Source organism: Lactuca saligna, chromosome 1, assembly GCF_052625555.1.
Source record: "Lactuca saligna cultivar CGN05327 chromosome 1, ASM5262555v1, whole genome shotgun sequence".
Lineage (NCBI taxonomy): Eukaryota > Viridiplantae > Streptophyta > Magnoliopsida > Asterales > Asteraceae > Lactuca > Lactuca saligna.
This window is the reverse complement of record NC_136417.1, coordinates 16184576-16194140: the sequence shown is the minus strand read 5'-3', so window position 1 is coordinate 16194140 and position 9565 is coordinate 16184576. Positions and strand designations below refer to the sequence as shown.

The 9565-nt window shown below is 34.0% G+C and overlaps 1 long non-coding RNA gene across 2 annotated transcripts; it reads right to left on the bottom strand.

Annotated features, from left to right (window-relative positions):
• Positions 1-7255: 7255 nt before the first annotated feature.
• On the bottom strand, positions 7256-9190 carry LOC145048425 (uncharacterized). Of its 2 annotated transcripts, XR_013682866.1 has the most exons (6): positions 9109-9190; positions 8912-9013; positions 8141-8224; positions 7965-8038; positions 7773-7881; positions 7256-7674 (listed from the first exon to the last, which is right to left on the bottom strand). It is a non-coding gene; the product is annotated as an uncharacterized LOC145048425 (long non-coding RNA). The 2 variants fall into 2 exon arrangements; XR_013682865.1 differs by lacking the exon at positions 9109-9190 and having other exon boundaries at positions 8912-9099.
• Positions 9191-9565: the final 375 nt, after the last annotated feature.

The window sequence follows — 9565 nt, the reverse complement described above, 5'->3', positions numbered from 1 at the left end:
TTCACCCTTACTGCTACCACATAATAACATAACATAAACATACTGTCATACATATTTGCGGTGCCTGACCTACCCTTCGGTCCTTACGACTGTAGCATAGGGACTATTCCCCATACTATCACTATCACATAACAACATATCATAAACATGCTGTCAGGCATATTTGGGGTGCCTAACCTACCATGTCGGTCCTTACAACCGATATTGGGGTCTATCCTACCCTTCCTACCACTATCACATAAAACATAGTATACTAGCACATAACAAATAACAGATAGTGGCATACCAGACAATTATCACAAAAACAACCATCTCATCTATAATCAACTACAAGTGAGCTGACATTGGTGCCTTCAACCCACTTCTACTGGAAGGTAACTCACCTCACACTGCTGAAGTCCTGCAAATACAATCCTAGATGCTGGATGACAAATTCCCGAACTGTCAATATCAAAACATCACCCAATTAATAATTGGGATCCAACACAAAAATCATAAGTCCATGCTTAGGGTAAAAGACTGCTTAACCCTATCTTAGCTTGATTCAACTCAAGCACCCATCCAAAGGCCCAAAAGTTAAATATGAATCAAAGCGCAAAACATATGTCCTAATTTTCCAAATTGGGCCCAAACCTTAGAAGGTCATACCATAAGGCCCAACCATTTAGTCCAATGCAAACATTTGACATTCTAATGGCCCAATATCATATAATCATAAAGGCCCAAACTATTGCCCATCTATGGCCTAATTTTCCAACATGGGCCCAAACCTCTTACATGGGCCTTACCCTAAAGCCCATTAAATTATTCTAGTCCATTTGTTTGTTCTTGGATGGCCTAATATTGGCCTAATCACCAAAGCCCAATAGAAAGGCCCAACATAAAGCCCAGGTGAAATTAGGGTTCCACATAAAATGACAATTAGGGTTAAGTGTTTCTCAGTTAACCCATTAAGGACTTAATCTATTAAGTCCATCACTCTTCTAGATAAATCTTATGGTGTGATTGGGCTTTGTACACAATTCCATTCCAATGGCCCAAAAGTGGGTCCCAATAAGTCCAAGGCCCACATATCTAAAATTAGGGTTTTTTAACCATAATCAGGGTTTCCGACCCATGCATAGCCTAATAGGCCCAAAACTAATCTCTAAGCCCATTAGGGTTTCATTAGGTCAATTAGGGTTTTGCTAGCAAGGCACCACCCACTCCTACCTCGGGTAGGGGTGGTCAACGACAGCTCACTGAGGCGGCCACCACCTTACGGTGGTGGTTACGGTTCTTCTCATTAATCTTTTTGCTAATTAAAATTACAATTATTCTATCCAAAATAAACAAACACACACAACCACCCTAGTGGTGGCACATAGCGGTAGCAGCTTTCATGATTTTCCGACTAGCCAAAAAATGCACAACACACTAACAATGAAAATACAGCCACACAACCTAAACACATAGTGCAACACACACACACATAACCACTTCCACTTTGGCCGACAACGAAGGAAGATGGCAGCAGACGGCAGCGCAACTAAAGGTCTGATGAACAGCTGCAGCGGCGGTGCGACGACGGTAGCTGGTGGTTCACGACCTCGACAACAACGTATCTCCACTCCCGATACGAGGCCACTGCTCCATTCCCTTGACTAGGCAGCATGTGGCACTGGAACATGTTGAAATGGCGGATGAAAGCCATTTCTGACGGTAACAATGGCACTCACGACGTCGAACACCTCGAGAAGGACAGAAATGCGAGACGAGGTGGTCAAACTGATAGATTATGGCTGTTCACGACCTGCTCTTCATCATTCATGGCTCACACTCCGATCTCGGGGGATTCTCCGGTCTTCAGTTGTCCTCCCGGTAGCTCACAACGGTTACAGCTTGTTCCCGACTTTGCCGACGATAGGAGTCACAACGGTGGTGGCGAGGAGATGGCGACTGGGAGGAGAAGATGGAGAGGGTGGCGGCTGGATAATGGCACTTAAGGTTAGGGTTATGCATGAGTCGATGGGTTATATACCCGAACCATACAACTTCAGCCCATAATGACGGAATTGGCCCCTCTTTCTCCATTTTCTTTCAAATTTAATCCACATTTTACCCTTTTAGCCTCACCCTTCTAAATTCCTTTCAATTCAGGCCCAATGATCAAACTCCATCCATGTTAACCTTTTTAGTCCTTCTTCCTCTCATTCTTTTCAACTTAAGACCCAAAACTTACACTTTAGTCCCAGACTCCATAAAATCTTTTCAATTTAAATCCTGAATTTATACTTAACCCCCAAAACTAACTCCTTGCTACACTATTTCACATTTAAGGCTATTATTAATTTATAAATCTTTATCTATTTATTTATCTATTAAACTGGGTGTTACAACTCTCCCCCACTTAAATTAGATTTCGTCCTCGAAATCATTACTTACCATTCATTACATGCCAGACAACTCAAACGACATGGCCATAATCCCGAGCATAACCTAACATTTACAAGGCAACCAAAACTATCCCCCGTAAGGTTCTAAAACCTGAAGATAAGTGAATTCCTTTCATTATGATCACATTACTCATTCTGAAATCTGTAGTCTCGAGATGGCCTGAACCCCTGACAGACCACTCATACTGATTCATCATCGGTGAACCCATTCCGTTTGTCCCTCAACTGTCTATTCAACTTCTGATAGCTCGAGGTTCCCACTATATAGTAGGATTACAGGCCTAATTATCCTTTCAGATCACTTATACTTGGTGCAAACACCTATACCATTACTAATGAAGAAATGAAGTACATGAGCAGGATTCCATACTCAAGTGCAGTTGGAAGTCTCATGTATGACATGGTCTGTACCAGACCTGATTTGGCTCATGCACTGAATGTGGTTAGCAGGTTTATGAGCAATCCATGGAAGACTCATTGGGAAGATATAAAATGGATCTTGCGATACTTAAAGGAAACGACGGATATTTGCTTAGTGTATGGAGCTAATACGAACAATGACTTAGTGGGATATGCTGACTCTGCTTATAGTGGTGACTTGTTGAAGCACAGGTCACATGCATGCTATATATTCACTTTGTTCAGATATGCCATCAGTTGGAAGTCAACGTTATAAGATACCGTTTCTTTGTCTACAACTGAATCTGAGTACATGTCTATGAAGGAAGGAATAAAGGAGGAGATATGGTTGTAACGAATTATTTAGAGTCTTGGTATGAAGGTGGAGAAGCTTGTATTGAATTGTGATAGTAAAAGTGCTTTTAGTCTTGCTAAGAACCCTGTGTATCATGAGAAGGCAAATCACATTGATGTCAGGCTGAATTTTATTCAATATTCAGGAAGGAGACAAGTTTTCAATACTAAAGATTGATACAAAAGTCAACCCAATAGATATGTTGACAAAGTCGTTTCCCACAGAGAAGTTCAAGCAGTATTGGACTTGGTTGATGTTTGCAGGAGGTAGGTCCCTTCAGGGACGAATGGTAGGAAGGGAGTGGAAGTTCTTGTTCGAGGTGGAGTTCATAGGATGCTCAAGTCAAGGTGGAGATTGTTAAACATGACTCAAGCATTTGGATCATGTTCATAGAGAATTTAGATCATGTTAATGGAGCTTTTGGAGCACTTGGGGTTTATGGACCATGTGATAAAGGAACGAATCATCTAAGAAAAGAATGGATCATTTGAAAAAGGAACGGATCAAGTGACAAAGGAAATGATCATTTAGAAGGGGGTTTGGAGCACTAGAATAGGTTTAGAGAACTTGGGAGGGATATGGAGCAACATAGGAACCTTTTTGTGCCATATGTTAAAGGGATGGGTCAAATAGGATGCTCTTGTGCCATGGCATTCCTTATTACGCCATAATGCTCCCTCTTGCGCCATGAGGATCTCTATTGTGCCAAGGGGTACTCCTCTTGTGCCATGAGGAATGCATCACCTTGTTCTGCCATGCATGTTCCTATTGTGCCATGGTGATATTCCTACTTAAATTTTAATGTTCTTGTGCCACACTTGAAGTCACTTGTGCCATCCATATTCCTGTTGCGCCATGATGGCGTAAGATGGACCATCTTGATCCTTGATGTGCCAAGTATGCTATAAGGTCCTCTATGATACTCAAGAACATTCAAGGATGTTCAGAGGTTGGTATTGCACATGGATTACACCATGTTGTGTGGCCATGATGTACGTTGGGACATTAGTGTTCATGATGTGCCACTTGTACATCATGATGCTCCACTATGGAACTAGGTTGTCCATCATGTGTGTTGCATATGCTCATGGGTTGTATGACATGGAAGAATGTTCCAAAAGATGTTGCATGGTGGATTGTGATTGGTTGACACGTTTCATAGGCCTATGGGCCAATGGTCTTGGCCCAATAGGGTTTTAGGTCTGATCCCTCAAGTATAAATATGGATGCATGCTAGGTCATTTTTTTATCTTGAATTCTAGAGTGATAGTCGAGTCTCTATGTAATTGTACTCATAACCTCTGTTTTAGAGCTCTAAAATAAAGAATACCCCCTACCTGTGGACGTAGGTCACCTTGACCGAACCACATAAATACCATGTCTTGTGTGCTTATAGTTTTGGTAGTTATCCGCTTTACTTCCTTACTATATATATATATATATATATATATATATATATATATATATATATATATATATATATATATATATATATATATATATATATATATCGTGGTTGCAAAAATCGATCTAGGCGGCTGATTAATCGGCACCTAGACACTTAGCGGCCTCCAACCACCTACGAATAAGGGTTAGAGGGTTAGACTTATTGGACTTGGTCATTATCGGTCAAAATTGGTCCAAATCGGACTAAATCGGGCCATCTCGGACTCAAATCGGACTAAATAGCTCTTATGAACCTGCTGACTCAAAGGAGCAACCTAGCCCAAAGCGTATATGGGTTCTATTTTCAAAGGAGTCGGCTCCCTTTTTATAAAACTAGGCGAATGCCCGCGTGTTGCGCAAAAAAACACTTATATAGTTGAAGATTTTAGAAATATATGTTTTTTTTAAATATAACAATAATGTTGTTGTTAAATTTGATATCATAATTTGGATACTAAATTGATATAATATATTGATTATTTTGAATTATATGATAATATATATACATCTATTATAACTGAATTTTCTCAATAGTTTGAATGACTTCTACCCGTGAATTACACGTGAATAAAATTAAATATAATATATGGTTTAATGTTATTTATAGTTATTATTATTGTTACTTAATTTTTTAAAATTTATTTGCTTAATGTTTTAATTTATATCATTATAATTATTTAAAACATCAAACACTGTTTTTTTGATTTTAAATGTAACAATATAATCATTTATATAGAGTTATTTTTAACTATTGTTACTGTAAGCTATTTTAAACTACTTTTTTGAAAACTTTTAACGATTATAAAAATATATTTAGGAAATATTTTAGTTTAATTGAGATTACAGTTTAGTTTTTACATTTATCACTTTTAACTATTTACAAAATATTCTTTGTTTTTTTAAGTGGAAATGAAATTTGTATTTAAGTTAATACTGTAATGTTATATTTAAATTAACAATTTAAGTATTTTTGTTCAAACTGTTCAAAAGTTGTAGCGTTAAATTGATGATGGATTATATACAACATTTTAAATCTAATATATAAGTATAAAAGTTAAAGACATAACTTTATAAGTAGAAGTAAAGATATTATTTTAAAATTGAAATTTAGTTTAGTTATGATTACACTTTAGGTTTGATATTTATTTAACTTTATTAACCAAATTATAATCATTATTAGAAAGATACTACAATTTATCACTTTTAACTATTTACAAAATATTTTTTGGATTGTTTAAGGTAAACTAAAATTTATATTTAATTTGACCCTATAATGTTATATTTAAAATTAATAATTTAAGTATTTTATACAAACTGTTCCAAATTGTATCTTTAAAATGATAATGGTTTACATCCAACAATATATTAACATTAATAAATTAAAAGTCATAACTTTATAAACAGAAGTAAAGATATTATTTTAATATTGAAATTTAGTTTATATATGATTATACTTTAGGTTTGATATTTATTTAACCTTATTAACCAATTATAATTATTATTAGAAAGAAATTGAAAAATCATGCGAGTTTCAAATGAATATGGTGAAAGGAAAATTGCATGGAAGTTTCAAATGCATGAGATTCAAGGAAAAATGATAGCTTTATAAGATACTAGGTTATAACCCGTGGAAACCACGGACAAAAGATTTATAAAATTTTGTTAAATTAATAACTTATAAATTTTGGTTGAATTTTTATATTGATTATTTAAAATGTGAAATTAATACGTATATATTAATTTGATTATCCAACATAACTTTTTAAAATTAATGAAAACAAAACAAAATAATGAAATTTCACAAAACCATAATAAGAGTTTCGACAAATTTAACTTTTTTGATAAAGATGCAATATAGAGCTATAATATACGATTACCTAAGCTACTTATAAAATTGCTATAAAACTTGGTTTCAATGGATTTTATTTTTGTCAGGTTCATCCTAGGTTCTTTTGATATAGTATTTCAAAATATACTAAAACTCATATTATCATTTTGTTTGTTAAAACTTATTTTTTTTTTATCGATTTATGTATTAAATGTTATTTCCAAACAAACACAACCACACCATCTAAGAAACAAAACCATTATGAAGCATCAAAATAAGGAAGAAAATTATAAGATATAAAATGTTATGATCATAATTGCAAAATGAAAATGACCTTAGTTAAACACTGGTAAGAAAGCAAGTATTACGTATAAGTAGGTCTGTCAAATCGGGCTGTCGTGTCGTGTTTTTGTCTGACACGACACGACACGACAATGTTTTTTGTAACACGAATACGACACGACACGATGTCGTGTTTTTTTTCACTAACACGAAAACGAACCAATTAAAAAACGACAACACGACACGACAAAGATAATATTACATAACTGTTATTTTATTTAATTCATATTTAATCATATATAACACGATAAAAACGACAAACACGACAAACACATGCTTAATCGTGTCAATTTCGTGTGGATTTGTAAACACGAACACGACACGACATCGTGTTTTTATACTTGACACGAACACGACACGAAAATGAATTCGAATTTTGATTTCGTCCCAATTTCGTTTCGTGTCATAAATTGACACACCTACGTATAAGCCTCCACAAATCCAGGAAATTCATTATACATACATAATAATGCACATAATAAAATTGAACGAAAATTGAAAGAAATCCATAAACCAGTGTCTAAAAGATGCAATGTAATTATGTGTGTATATGAAAGAGAAAATGAAAGAGTTGTTTAAACATCATGACCAGATGAATATATCCCTGAAAGATTACGAATATACCCCTGAAAGATTTCAAAAAATGCAAATATTATGGTAATTTACTCGATACTTAAAAAAAAGACAAAAGGGCAAAATTGGAAGAAAAAAATGTACATTAGAATTGAATTTTAAAGAGCATAAATCTTTAGCAACACTTAACCAGCGAGACCTGATATTATGGTCATCACCAAAAAGCTCAAGCCTTCAGCAACCAAGTGAAAAATGCTTGATAATTCGGTACATATCATCACGTTTTGCAGTTGAACCTGCATTTTCAATAACTTTTTTATTAAAAAATGACAATTATATAACATATAATAAATATACTTTATTATTGTTATTAATAATATATATACTGACTGACCATTTAGAGGCTCCTCGACGATAATTACATTTGTATCAACGTTGGCATGGATTATATGACATTCTGTGATGTGACGTACAATTCTTTTTATGCCCATCAAGCAATGATCCTTTAACGAAAATTTCACCGTTAATTATTTTTTATAAAATATTATGGAGGACAAAAAGGTAATTTCGGTTGCCAATTGCCAACCTTTGAGCGTTGAAACAAAGTATGTGAATCATGGTGCAATCCAGGTGTATATCTTCACATTTAAGAAACCCCCGCTACAAAGGAAAATTGATTTACATATTTAATTAAATGATTGAATGTTTTGATAAAAAAAAAAAAACCATAATTTTGTTTTGAAATGATTAATAGTTTAATACCTTCTTTAGACATTGTCAACCCTAATCAAGACCGACTTCATCACCAACCCAGAGAAGCAAAAAAGATGGTGTGTCAGCTATAGCCTGGAAATTAATCAAAATAAACAATTAATAACCTGATAATTAAAATTAATTATAAAAAATAATTCACTTCAATCTTGAGATTCATAATTTCCTCAGAAGTCCAATACTCCATATGATCAGTAACACTGGAAGCTCGATGAACATATTCCTCCCAAGGTAGGTCCACAAGAATAACATCAAATTTAGCAGCAGGGAATCGAAGGTTTACATTTGATTTTGGATTTGAGAATTTTAAAATTGAAATCGAACATCTAGTTCTCAAAATAAAGAAACGAATGCAATTAACTTGTCAGAAAGAAGATCATGAGTATCGAAATCACACATAAAAATATTTGTTAGACCTGGACAAAAACAAATTGAAAATTCGTTTCTATCTAAAAATTTAAAGAAACAGAGAAGGTATTTAAAAACTTAAGCTCTTGTTTCAATCATTTTATGAACCAATCATTTCTAAACCATTCTTGAATAATAAAGTTCCTAGAAATGTCACTCACTTTGGAAGATACCTACTAACGAAACGAATCACTTCCTCAACCAAAGAAGAACTTTGGAGAGAGATTCAGTTCCTCAAACAAGTTTCACTACATAAGATCTGGTCAGAGTGTCCTACAAACCTAAAGTCGAATTCTTTGACCAATGATCTTCATCATATTACATAAAAAGTCAAAACATTAAATTGTAACTCACCTTGGCATTATATCGAGCACTCGGTGGATAGAATTTGCAAGCCATATTTATTAGACTAATTCTTCAGCAGGATAAATCCTTCAACTAAATCATTCTCCCAGCCTTAAACCGAATCAATATATCTCTAAGTACACATAACATTTTCATGAAGATCAAAGAGAAAAAAGATGTAGTGAACGTATAACCAAAAAGCTTACCAGATAGATTACAACACATGCGAAGAGAGGTTTTTTCTTATCCTTCCCACTTCATCTAAAATAGGGATAATGTCATAAAAAATCTTAAGTTTGGCAGAAAATATCGGTTTTACCCTTCGACAGATCTTTGGTTCATTTATACCGCAAACTTATCATTTTTTTGTCGGTTTTGCCCTTGTTACCTGCAATAGCAGGTTTCCAGGTTATTATGAATTATTTTTTGCGAAAAAACCCTTAAGTTTACAAATATTTTGCAAAAAAACCCTTAAGATTATAAACATATAAAATATAAATATATATTCAAAATTTTATAAAACTAAATAGTTTTCTACTGAAACATATTTTTAACTTTATGTACGGTAAATTTTATATTTGTTTGATATAATGTTTTTATATTTAAATTTTTAAAAAGTTACCTAGTTTTATCAAAATTTAAATATTTATTAATTAATACTTA